Genomic DNA, 12,763 nt, shown 5'->3' on the forward strand with positions numbered 1-12,763 from the left:
CTCTCAGAAGTCTTCGCGTCGTAATTGATAGTGCATCACATCCCTTTAAAGGTGGCGCCCGATCACAGTGCAGTTGGGTTTTGCCGGAGTGTTACGGTTCCGCCCCCCCCAGCACCCCCCCCCCCCCCCCCACACATGATGACATAAGACATGCCCCCTTAATTTTTTGATTCATTATTGTCACATGTATTAGTATACAGTGAAAAGTATTGTTTCTTGTGCTATACCGTGCATAGGGAAGGAGAGAGTGCAGAATGTAGTGTTACAGTCATCGCGAGGGTGGAGAGAAAGATCAACTTAATGCAAGGTAGGTCCATTCAAAAGTTTAATGGCAGCAGGGAAGAAGCTGTTCTTGAGTCGGTTGGTACATGATCTCAGACTTTTGTATCTTTTTCCAGACAGGAGAAGGTGGCAGAGAGTATGTCCGGGGTGCGTGGGGTCCTTGATTATGCTGGCTGATTTTCCAAGGCTACGGGAGTGCAGACAGATTCAATGGGTGGGAGGCTGGTTCGCATGATGGACTGGGCTTCATTTACGACCCTTTGTAGTTTTTTGCGGTCTTGGACGGAGCAGGAGCCAAACCATTCTGTGATACAACCAGAAAGGATGCTTTCTGTGGTTCATCTGTAAAAGTTGGTGGAAGTCATAGCTGACATGCCAAATTTCCTTAGCCTCCTGAGAGGTACTCCTGAGAAGTACCTCCTTCATTTTGTTGACATTGAGGGAGAGATTATTGTTGTCGCACCAGTTCACCAAATTCTCTATCTCTTTCCTGGACTCTGTCTCACCAGTATTTGAGATCTGACCCATTATGGTGGTATCGTCAACAAACTTGAAAATCAAATTGGAGGGGAATTTGGCCACACAGTCATAGGTGTTTAAGGAGTATAGTAAGGGGCTGAGGACACAGCCTTGTGGGGCACCGGTGTTGAGGATGATCGTGGAGAAGGTGTTGTTGCCTATCCTTACTGATTGTGGTCTGTGGGTTAGGAAGTTCAGGATCCAGTTGCAGAGGGAGGAGCTGAGCCCTAGGCCACAGCGTTTGGAGATGAGTTTTGTAGGAATAATGGTGTTGAAGGCTGAGCTGCAGTCAATAAATAGGAGTCTGACGTAGGTGTCTTTGTTATCTCGGTGTTCCAGGATTGAGTGCAGGGCCAGGGAGATGGTGTCTGCTGTGGATCTGTTGCGGTGATAGGCGAACTTTGGTGAATCTAGGCAATCTGGGAGGCAGGAATTGATTCGTGCCATGACTAACTTTTCGAAGCACTTCATAATGGTGGATGTCAAAGCCACTGGACAATAGTCATTAAGGCACACGGTCTGGCTTTTCTTTGGTGCCGTAATGACGGTCGTCTTCTTGAAGCAGATTGGGACCTCAGATTGGTGTAAAGAGATGTTAAAGATGTCTGCAAATACCCCCGCCAGCAGGTCTGTGCAAGATCTGAGTACCTGTCTGGGTACCCCATCCGGGCCAGTTGCTTTTCGTGGGTTGACTTTCGAGAAGGCTGCTCTGAGGTCTGCGATGGTGACCTCGGATACAGGTTTCATCCGAGGCTTCCGGGGTGGAGGGCTCTCGCTGACCTCTTGATCAAAAGGGACATAAAATGCGTGGAACTCATCGGGGAGGGGTGCATTGGTGCTGGCAATTTTACATGCCTTCATCTTGTAGCCTGTTATGTCTTGCAGACCTTGCCATAGCGGGTGGTAGTCCGTGTGGCTAGCTTGAGACTCTAGCTTGGTCCATACTGTCTTTTGGCATCTTTGATGGAGCTCTTAGATCATATCTGGATTTCTTGTATAGGTCAGGGTCACCTGACTTGAACAACTCAGACCTGGATTTCAGCAAGCAGTGGATATCCCTGTTCATTCATGGTTTCCGGTTGGGAAACACATGGAATTTGCTTCTTTGCCACACAGTCTTCTACACACATACTAATGAAGTCAGTTACTGTAGTGGCGTACTCATTCAGGTTGGTCGCTGAGTTTTTAAATATTGACCAATCTACTGACTCAAAGCAGTCCCGTAGGAGATCATCCGATTCCTCAGACCAATATTGCACGACTTTCTTTAGCGGATTCTCCCATTTCAGTTTTTGCCTGTAAGCCGGGAGCAGGAGCACAGCCTTGTGGTCTGATTTGCCAAAGTGTGGACGGGCGATAGAGCAGTAGGCATGTTTGATATTTGTGTAGCAGTGGTCTAGAATGTTTGGGCCTCTGGTGAAACAGGAGACAAGAGAACAATGACAAGAGTAATTGAGTACAGGAATGAGATAGAGAATCTGGTGAACTAGTGCAATGACAATAATCTCTCCCTAAATCTCAACAAAACAAAGGAGATTGTCATCGACTTCAGGAAGCGTAAAGGAGAACATGCCCCTGTCTACATCAACGGGGACAAAGTGGAAATGGTCGAGAGCTTCAAGTTTTTAGGTGTCCAGGTCACCAACAACCTGTCCTGGTCCCCCCAGGCCGACACTATAGTTAAGAAAGCCCACCAACGCCTCTACTTTCTCAGAAGACTAAGGAAATTTGGCATGATAGCTACGACTCTCACTAACTTTTACAGATGCACCATAGAAAGCATTCTTTCTGGTTGTATCACAGCTTGGTATGGGTCCTGCACTGCCCAAGACCGCAAGAAACTACAAAAGGTCATGAATGTAGCCCAATCCATCACACGAACCAGCCTCCCATCCACTGACTCTGTCTACACTTCCCGCTGCCTTGGCAAAACAGCCAGCATAATTAAGGACCCCACGCACCCCGGACTTTCTCTCTTCCACCTTCTTCCATCGGGAAAAAGATACAAAAGTCTGAGGACACGTACCAACCGACTCAAGAACAGCTTCTTCCCTGCTGCCGTCAGGTTTTTGAATGGACTTACCTCACACTAAGTTGATCTTTCTCTACAGCCTAGCTATGACTGTAACACTACATTCTGCACTCTCTCGTGTCCTGCTCTATGAACGGTATGCTTTGTCTGTATAGTGTGCAAGAAACAATATTTTTCACTGTGTGCTAATACATGCGACAATAATAAATCAAAGCAAATCATATCAAATCAAAGTTTTGGTTGTATCTTGGAAGAACGTTCTTGAGCTTGGCCTAATTGAAGTCCCCGGCCATGATGAACAAGGCCTCGGGATGTTTCGTCTCAAGACTATTTGTGGTGGTGTGTATTTTGTCTAGCGCAGTCTTCATGTCCGCATGGGGTGGGATGTAAACTGCTGTCAGGATAACAGAGGTGAACACTGTTTTGTATGAGACACTGGTGAGATCACATCTGAAGTACTGTGTACAGTATTGGTGTCCTTATTTAAAAAAAGAAGTAAATGCATTAGAAACAGTTTAGAGAAGGTTTACGAGACTAATGCCTGGAATGGGTGGGTTGTTTGAATGGAAAGGTTCGACAAGCTGGGGCTTGTATCCATTGGAGCTTAGAAAAGTAGGAGACAACTTGATTGAAACCTTTAAGATCCTGAGGCTTATTGACAAGGTGGATGTAGCAAGGATGTTTTCTGTTGTGGGAGAATCTAGAACTACGGCTCACTGTTTAAAAATAAGGGTCGTCCATTTAAGATGGAGATGAGGAGAAATTTTCTCTCTCGGATGATCAGAAGTCTTTGGAACTCCGTTCCTCAAAAGGCGGTGAAAGCAGAATTTTTGAATATTTTTAAGGCAGAGGTAGATAGATTCCTGATAAACAAAGGTATGAAAGGTGAAGGTAGGTAAGAGGTTACAATCAGATCAACCATGATCTTACTGAATGGCAGAGCAGGCTTGAGGGGGCGAGTGACCTATTCCTGCTCTTAATTCATATATTTGCATGGATATATAGTGGGGTGGGGTCTTTGTGTAGTGGAGCACTCTTGCTCCTCTTTGTTCTTCAGGAAAACTGAAAACATTCTTAAATTAGAAGGCACTTTGAATAATCCTGAGCATCTGCTCCACTGATTGGAAACAAATTTCCATTGGGGCCCTTAAACAGGCATTACGTCTACCATTAACACGTGCAAATAGTTTTAACACTTGTTTTAGGTGGCTGCCTGGGATGCATAAAAAAGTGCCCAATACTTTAGTAACAGCCGAAACACACAAGCAAGTGGAGCGCGGAGCCACCCCACAGATAAATTTTACACCATTTTACACTTGAAAAACATTGAAAAAATACCTTTTAAATATACATCCTTATTAAATTAACTCATTACTTCTGACATGCACAAGACTAGTCTGCATCTTTGCATTATTTAGTTTAAAATGTTTTTTATGGTTCCATAACATTGCATAATTAGAAGCATCAATCTACCACAGTAATATAAATTCCCGTACCCTAAGCTCCTTCAAGCAAAACGTAATCTCAGAATCAACTCCAACCTGAAGGTATTCAAATTCCTTGGGTTTTAAACTTATTTCAGTCTGCATTACCTTTGTGAAATCTGTACAATAACAAGAAATGGATACAGTAAATTTTTAAACATCAATTTTACAAAAAGGTAGCATAGTAAAGGATAGAATTAAAACGCTTTCATCTTTTATTTGATATATATAATTTAAACCAAGCTTTTCCAATCCAAACTTTTACAGCCACAGCTATGACCTCCTAAGAATACTGAAGGATCCCCTGAGAAATATTCTCATTATATTGAAGAATTAAACTACAAAAATGATTATTATCGCGCAACAAGTACAAATATACAAAAACAAACTTAAAAGATGTTTCTATGTCTTATCTGTATAAATTTATAAAAAATGCTGTTATTCAACACATACTCCCAAAACGTACTTCCATTGTATTATTTTTCTTCTCAGACCAATGGCCCCGGCTCCTGTCAGGTCCCCCCGTGGCCTCGGCTTCACTCAGGCCTCAGCAGCCCTGCCCAGTCCGCAACCCCTCTCGGTCCGCCCCCCGGCCTCAGCCTCTCTCAGGCCCCCAGTGGCCTTGGCCCTTCTCAGGGCCCATCAGTCTCTTCTCTTCTCAGACCTCTCTTGACCTCAGCTCTTCTTTGGACCCTCCCGACATTTTGAACCCCACTTGGCATGGCTCGTCTTGGGTCCCCCTCAGCTCTTCATGAACCCCTTCAGCCTTGGTTCTTCTTGCGTACCCCTCAGCCTTGGCTCTTCTCGGGTTGCCCTTGGCCTTGGCTCTTCTCAGGTCACCCTTGGCCTTGGCTCTTGGGTTTCTCTCGACCTTGGCTCTTCTTGGGTCCCCCTCATCTTTACTCAGAATCCGCAGCCAAACTAATGCGGAACACCTGCAGGGGTCCAGTTCTGGGCAACCCAATTTGGGAACCCTGATTTAAACTCTTTATTCATTCCGCATAGCAGTGAAATTAATTTAAATTTACTTGCCTTTGTCTTCATCAACATAACTCTTGAAGAAAACTTTCATAGGTGTCACAATCAGTGTAATCTCCTCTTGTGACATTGGAAAGTGAATGGCTATATCAACCAGAAGCCTTTAGGAAAATTAGATCACACATATTATCATTTTGTTTCAAAAAATGCTGATTGTTTCACAAGTTATGTTTTCTCCCTTAGTTTATTCTTCTTCTAGTAGTGTTTCCATATGGTTGTAGTTCACACCTACTTTCCAACAGTATCTCAGCTGTTTGCCAGATCATGCATTCTCACATGTCTGTAGTGTTTTATAACTAGTGAGTAAAGGGTGCCCCTCTTACATTTTGGTGCAAGGAGAAACTTGGCCCTAGCTCAACATAAACAACAAAATCCTGCATATCTGAAATAAACATGGAAAATTTTAAAAACACTCACAAGTCATTCAGTATCCAAAGAAAGAATAAGTTGAAGTTTCAGATGTTATCCTTTGATAGAATTAGTCAGCATTGTTTGTTTATGTTTCGATGTAAGATATAGTAACATCGTGATTCACCAATATATTCCCAATGGACTAAATGCCTGATTGCCCCCTACCTTGCCTGGGACCTCAATACATTTGGGCTCAAGTGTTTTGAAAACACAGCCTGAAGGGATTCGCACTCCTGGAATGCCAGATGATGAGCTTTAGTAATTCCTGTATGTAGTAAAATGGAAAGTGATTTGCAATGAAAACGTCAAAAAATAATACATCAGTAGTACTGTTTGAAACATTGACACATTCTAAGGGATTGTGTAGCACAATGCTGCTCTTTTATGTCTGGGATTGTAAAAGAAAGAAGCTGCAATTGAAAAAAAATATTTCGTGGTCTCTGAATATCCCAAAGTACATCGTAACAAGTGTATTTTATAACAAAATCTATGAAGTGTAGTCAGATGGTCATAAGTTCAGATACTTCTCCAGAGATGAGAGTATATAATTGAGCTTAATATTTCAGTATTACCAAGGGACTGCTGCACTGTGTATCTTTCAGATGAGATGTTAAACTGAGTTATCATACTTTGTCGACTGTAATAATTCTGCCAAGGCCAGCCTTCCATCACCAAGGAACCCTTTATTGGTAACAAAAAGGAAGAGCCACACCCTCAGCTTACAGCATGTTGTCTCTATCCGGGGACCTACAACAGTCTGGTTGAAGCAGTGGATCTTAAACCCCCATTGCTCACTTTCCATTGGGCGAGCATCTGCTCGCTCAGTAATGGAGTTCATATTCCATGAAGCCCACGGGGAGATCTAGCCACAGCCTTTGTGGCTATCATAACATCCCTCCCCACTTTGGTCCATTTCTCCCCAATATCCCCATTGAGAGAAAATCCTTTCTGCGCTTATTGCTGGATCTGTGGTGTGTCAAAGGCAGGGCCAGGTCAGGTGGAATGAACTGGGTGGGATTCCTTTACATTTGGAGGGAACATCGCAGCGCTACCAACAACAGTTCCTCCTCAGGTTCCGTTTCAACTCGCTTCCACTGCAGCCATCTCAGAGCCCATATACTCGTTATCCGGAGGGGCTGACACGGGATCGGCTTCAAGCTGTGGGCAAACACTGGAGGTGGCCATCTCCGTGGCCAGTAGTGAGACCTGTTCGGAAGTGGAGTCCCTGCCCCTGACATGATCCAAATGTTTCTTTACGATTTTATCCTGGATTTTTGCCTTATAAGATACTGGCCCCGTTTTCTCCATAATGATCCCAGGGATCCAACTGTGGCCATCACCGAAGTTTCTTATGTGAACCAGATCATTCATTTTAAATGTTCGTTCTGCCCTCGCAGAATCTTAATTATTTTTCTGGTTTTCTTGGGAGTTTGGGACTCCATCTTCCCGCCATATTTGGGAACAGTAGGCTCAGACTTGTACAAAGCTACCACCCCATTAGCAATTCCGCTGGAGCAATCCCTATTGTTGTATGAGGTGTGGTCCTATAATCAAATAAAAATTGTGCCAGTGTGGTCTCCGTGGATGCCGCCGGTTGTTTTCTCATGCCATTTTTGAAAGTTTGCACCGCCTGTTCCACCAGTCCATTTGATGAAAATGATCTCTAACCACTTCAGCCTGATCTACTGGAGCCAATCTCTTCCCATAAGATTTGGTTCTTGCCCCTACACAACAATGAGTGGGAGACGTATGATTGCTGCCTATAAGTCATTGGGGCCATTGTGGTGCCTTTTATTTGTAAAGGTTTTGCTGTGTGAGTGGCTGGTCTGACCTTCAAGTCTTCCAAGCTCAGGAGTAGGATGCCAGTTCGGAGGTGCTTCTAAGTCTGTTCTCCGATAACAGGAGACAACAGCCCCCGTGTCCACCTCCATTTTCAAGGATTGACCATTTATTTGTAGTTCTACCACTATAGGGGCAACGTTTGCTGAGATGATGTGATTCAGTTGTAATGTCCCTGTTTCTGAAAGAGAGGCTACCTGCATGGTATTGCCAAGTGATGGTCTTGGCTGTTTGGCTGAAAAAGTGCTCTGTATATTGGGTTAAGTCTTCCCTACTGGTATCAAAGGGTTCAAGTTTTCTGAAAAGAGGCATCATTGCTTTTTCTTATTGGAGAAGATTCTTGACCTATGGAGGTTATCCGAAAAGAGAAGAAAAATCGTTCTTACTCATCGTCGCCAATGTAATAATTCTGTCAAGGCCAGTCTTCCAACACCAAGAAATCCTTTATTAATAACAAAAAGGAAGAGTCGTACCCGCAGCTTACAGCACGTTATCTCTACCTGTGTACCTACAACAACGGTTCGCTTTGAAGCAACGGGTTTTAACTCCCTGCTGCTCACTTCCCATTGGGTGAGCCTCCGCTCGCTCAGCAAGGGAGTTCATACTCCATGAAGCCCACGGGGAGATCTATCGACGATCCCCCATGTCCTTTGTGGCCATCATAACACTGACTAATGTTTAACCCTCAAGCAATATCATTTTTAAAAAGATGATCCTGTCATTTAACTCATTGCTGTCAATGGGACCTTGCTATCCACAAATTGGCTACCATGTTTCCCTATGTTTCTTAAAGAATTGGAACTGTTTCAGAATAAAAGGGCATAGTTCAAGATAAAAGATTACAAACAGAAATAACACATAATTGCTGTTAATTGTTCAAACATAAATTATACTTTCTCCACCACTAAAACCCTCAACTAGTTGGGAGTAAAATCACGTGATAGACTTAAGAAAGTATTTTCCTACCGTGCTTGCAGCAGAATTGAAAAACAACACGGCAATCCTGGGAATTTACATAAATCTTGCATTTCTCCACATTCCTCTCTAACGTAGTTAGGCATCGAAACATGGGAAGAACATACTGAAAAGAATAAAAAAGCAAGCCAGCCAAGAAACAAAGTCTAGTAGGAGTCTGTCGGCTAAGTGGTTTAGTAGTATAAATGACAATTTGCTATTTCAGTAGCCAATCCAGTGATACATACAATGGAAGTTTATCATTAACAAGCAGGTCACAAACTCAAGTTCCAGTGATACCATTAAGACTAGTTAGACACTGGCGACAGTAAATGAATCAAGTCTTAAAGACAATCTGAAAGCCAACCTCACAGTCTGCAAGCTGGATCCCAATACATTTGAAAAGACAACATTTTACAGACCCAAATGGAGAGAGAGGTCTCTGTCATCAGGAGATTTCGACATTTGAGGAGAACAGAGTCAAGTGCCTTCAGGACAAACAAATGTGGCGCAAAGCCAATGATTCCATCCATCCCTCCAACACTGACTTCATATGCAGTATTCACAATTAGTTATGCAAATAGCGACTTGTCCTCGTGTCACTTATGAGACGACATCACCCTGGACTGTAAACCAGTCTTTTTTTTGCTGAATGCGCATCTGTTGAAGCGATGGGGAAATTCACCAATTGTAGACAGAGCATTTGCATTAGCACAACAGTCAGCATATGAGGGATCATAGGAGAATCATAGAAACCCTACAGTGCAGAAGGAGGCCATTCGGCCCATCGAGCCTGCACCAAGCCCCATCCTCGCAACCCCACACATTTACCTTGTTAATCCCCCTGACACTAAGGGGCAATTTAGCATGGCCAATCAACCTAACCCGCACATCTTTGGACTGTGGGAGGAAACCGGAGTACCTGGAGGAAACCCATGCAGGCATGGGGAAAACGTGCAAACTCCGCACAGTGACCCGAGGCTGGAATTGAACCCGGGTCCCTGGCACTGTGAGACAACAGTGCTAACCACTGTGCTACTGTGCTGGATAACACAGCATATTGTTAAAAACACCATAATACACAATAAATATGGTTCCTACCAACTAATTGAAGTCATCTGTAACAGAAACTATTTCGCTCAATGGTGACTACATAAATTTGATGGGAATGGAATTTGTAATGGCCAGCAAGGCTGGATATTAAAAATCATATGGTTAGAGTTTGGAGTTTAGCATCCACTAAGACGTCAAATTTGAATATCCACATAAAAATAGGGAACAAGAAGATAAAAATGTTAAAGAAGAGCAAAGGGCAGTTTTTTCAGGAGCTACTAATGCCATTTGATAACTCATGCGTTCAAAATGACATTTGTGGCATGCATGCACTAGGCTGAGCAATGCCCTTGTGCGTGCAATAAATGGCCATTAGAAGTATCATAGATGTAACCTGGTGTTTTCTGGAGTCATTCAAAGTTGTCCAGTTCTTCAGGGAATACAGCAGCTGCTAATGAAGCTTCTGCACAAACTAGTTGCTCCCAGAGACAGAAAACACCAGGTGCTAGTGGAATTGAAGCAACAGCCAAAGCAAACCAACTAGCAACTAACTGTTAAGTAGTTGATAATCCATTTTAAATAGTGTTAGTAGAGTCCTTTCTACTGCTGTACAAGGTTAAGGTGGACCATGAAGCTCTGAAATGGGACCACTCCCAGGCACGGGTGCACTAGTAGTCACTCTCACTGGAATGCAGCATGAAGAGTGAAGAGACACCATGCAGAGACAAGCTGCAGGATTCAGGAGGTCATTGGCTTACTCTATCATTGAAAAATAACTACATTTCATTTTCTCTTGCTAGTGAGAAGCAGGAGGTGTGAACACACAGGTAGGACTGCAGGCTTCCCCACGGTGCAGGGTGCTACTGAATCACGTACATTGGTTTATAAGCACACATCAAACCTTTACTACAACCGAAAGGAATTCCAACACTCAGTATTTAGCTCTGTGACCATAGGCAGAGCATCATGAAGGTCAATGCCCAGTATCCAGGCAGCAGTTATGATGTTTTCCTTCTACAGCAGTCTGCTATGTCATCTGCATTTGAGACATCAGGGCAAATCAAAGGGTGACTCCTGGGCAACAAGTGCTATCCTCAGGCCACATGGCTGATGATTCTTCTGCACAACCTATGCACAAATGTGCATCATACATACAATGCTAGCCATGTTGCCAAGCTGAAGCCACACTTCTACTTCCTGGAGCCCTCCAGCATTCAGCAGAGTGAGTGTCTGTTGAATACTGCAGAACTTTGCATCATGAGACAACAGCCCATGCTTTTGTTAGCCTAGCACTCCTACAGTTCTATCCAGTGACTACAGCATGATTGGTGAAGGCTGCTTACTTTCAGTATAGAAGGCCTAGGTGCAGACTGTCCCATCTTGGCATGGAAAGAAACAGTCTGTGCTAGCTGGCTGGCAGGTAACTGCAAGGACACAGATGGAGTGACAGGGGTGGGAAGGCAAATGCTGTCTTCCCAGGAGAGAACAACAGGATTGGAGCAGGATTTGGGGCGGCATGATAGCACAGTGGTTAGCACTGCTGCTTCACAGCTCCAGGGACCTGGGTTCGATTCCCGGCTTAGGTCACTGTCTGTGTGGAGTTTGCACATTCTCCTCGTGTCTACGTGGGTTTCCTCCCACATTCCAAAGATGTGCGGGTTAGGTTGATTGGCCATGCTTAAATTGCCCCTTAGTGTCCTGAGATGTGTAGGTTAGAGGGATTAGTGGGTAAAATGTGTAGGGGTGGGGCCTGGGTGGGATTGTGGTCGGTGCAGACTCGATGGGCCGAATGGCCTCTTTCTGTACTGTGGGGTTTCTGTAATTTCTGATTGTGGTCAATGGAGCCACTGGTATTCCATTGTCATGGTGCATTAGCAATTTTAGTAAACTGTGGAAGGACAGATTGCTGGACAACTGTGACAGCCTGCAGGCTCCTTTCAACACTGGCATCTGCTAAGATTACAACAAGCTGAGCTTCCGTGGCAGCAAGTTGACCTTACTTGACAGAAGTTTGAGCTTCCAGAGCAGCATCCAGATGGTAGGTATTGGAATGGAAACTGAGGCATCATCCGTCAAACCCTGTATCGTGATTGGGTCACCATGACTGGCACAGACACATTGGGCTGAATAGCCTCTTTCTGCTCCAAAACATTTTATAATGCTATGGATTTTGTAGCATTTACAGCAGTGAGTTTGCAAATTAAATATAGTTTACTGCAAGCGAGAGCTGTTGGAAATACCTATATCCTGTAAAGACTGCTCAGAAAGTTTCGCTCTATTTCAACGCTGGAAAGGATGGGCTTCAAGCCCTGTGCTAAGAATGTGCCAATTTTCTGCCGAACTCCTCAATGCTTCCAAGTATTGCTTTTGGCTTTCTGAGAGGCTTCCCAATGCATTGAGCATTTCGCTGTGCATACCCACGAGTCTTCCTTCTATAAGCTGCCCCATCAAATAGCACATTGGACTTCTCTGCAGTGGAACCTGCATATGTCTTTGTCCTCTGGTGAGCTCGCGCCTGTGCTATTCATGTCCCCTGCCCTGGCTGCAGCCCATTCATGCTACGTGTCTCACCACATGCAGACCTCACATCTATATCCTCTAAATTACATGGTGTCAGTGTTAGAGTTGGTGGCTGAGAGTATGCTGTCGTGTGATGTTGCTGTATCTTTATTGTCTCTGTCTTCTTGCTGTTCCTGCACTGCCTGGGCAGGTTGATTATCTGAAAGGAAAAAGACACAAGGGTAAGATGCTGGTATGATTGTGAGAAAGTAAGACTTGCATGTTTACACCATCTGCAGCTTGTATATCATGAGAGTGTGGGATGATGGGGAGGTGGGATTTGAAGAGAAATAAGTATGAGGAAACTGTCATCTTCCATGGTTTCAGCACCTCTGTAACATTGGTCTCAGCAATGGACAACCCAGTAGTGGTCTGCATCATCTCCAAGGGGATCAGATGTGCAGGAATGCTTGTCACCCTGCAGTTAGCTCATGCTGTCTCCAGTTGTATGCAGCCTTGTCCTACAAGAGAAAAGAACATGTGTCAGTGTTGTAAAATCTCTTTGGGTGATGAGGCTGCCATAGCTGAATAGCTGGCAGCAATTGCAAGCTATGAGATGTGGGTGTAAGGTTTGCATCAATGCTCTTTTTGT

The sequence above is a fragment of the Mustelus asterias genome, chromosome 13, assembly GCF_964213995.1.
Source record: "Mustelus asterias chromosome 13, sMusAst1.hap1.1, whole genome shotgun sequence".
NCBI lineage: Eukaryota > Metazoa > Chordata > Chondrichthyes > Carcharhiniformes > Triakidae > Mustelus > Mustelus asterias.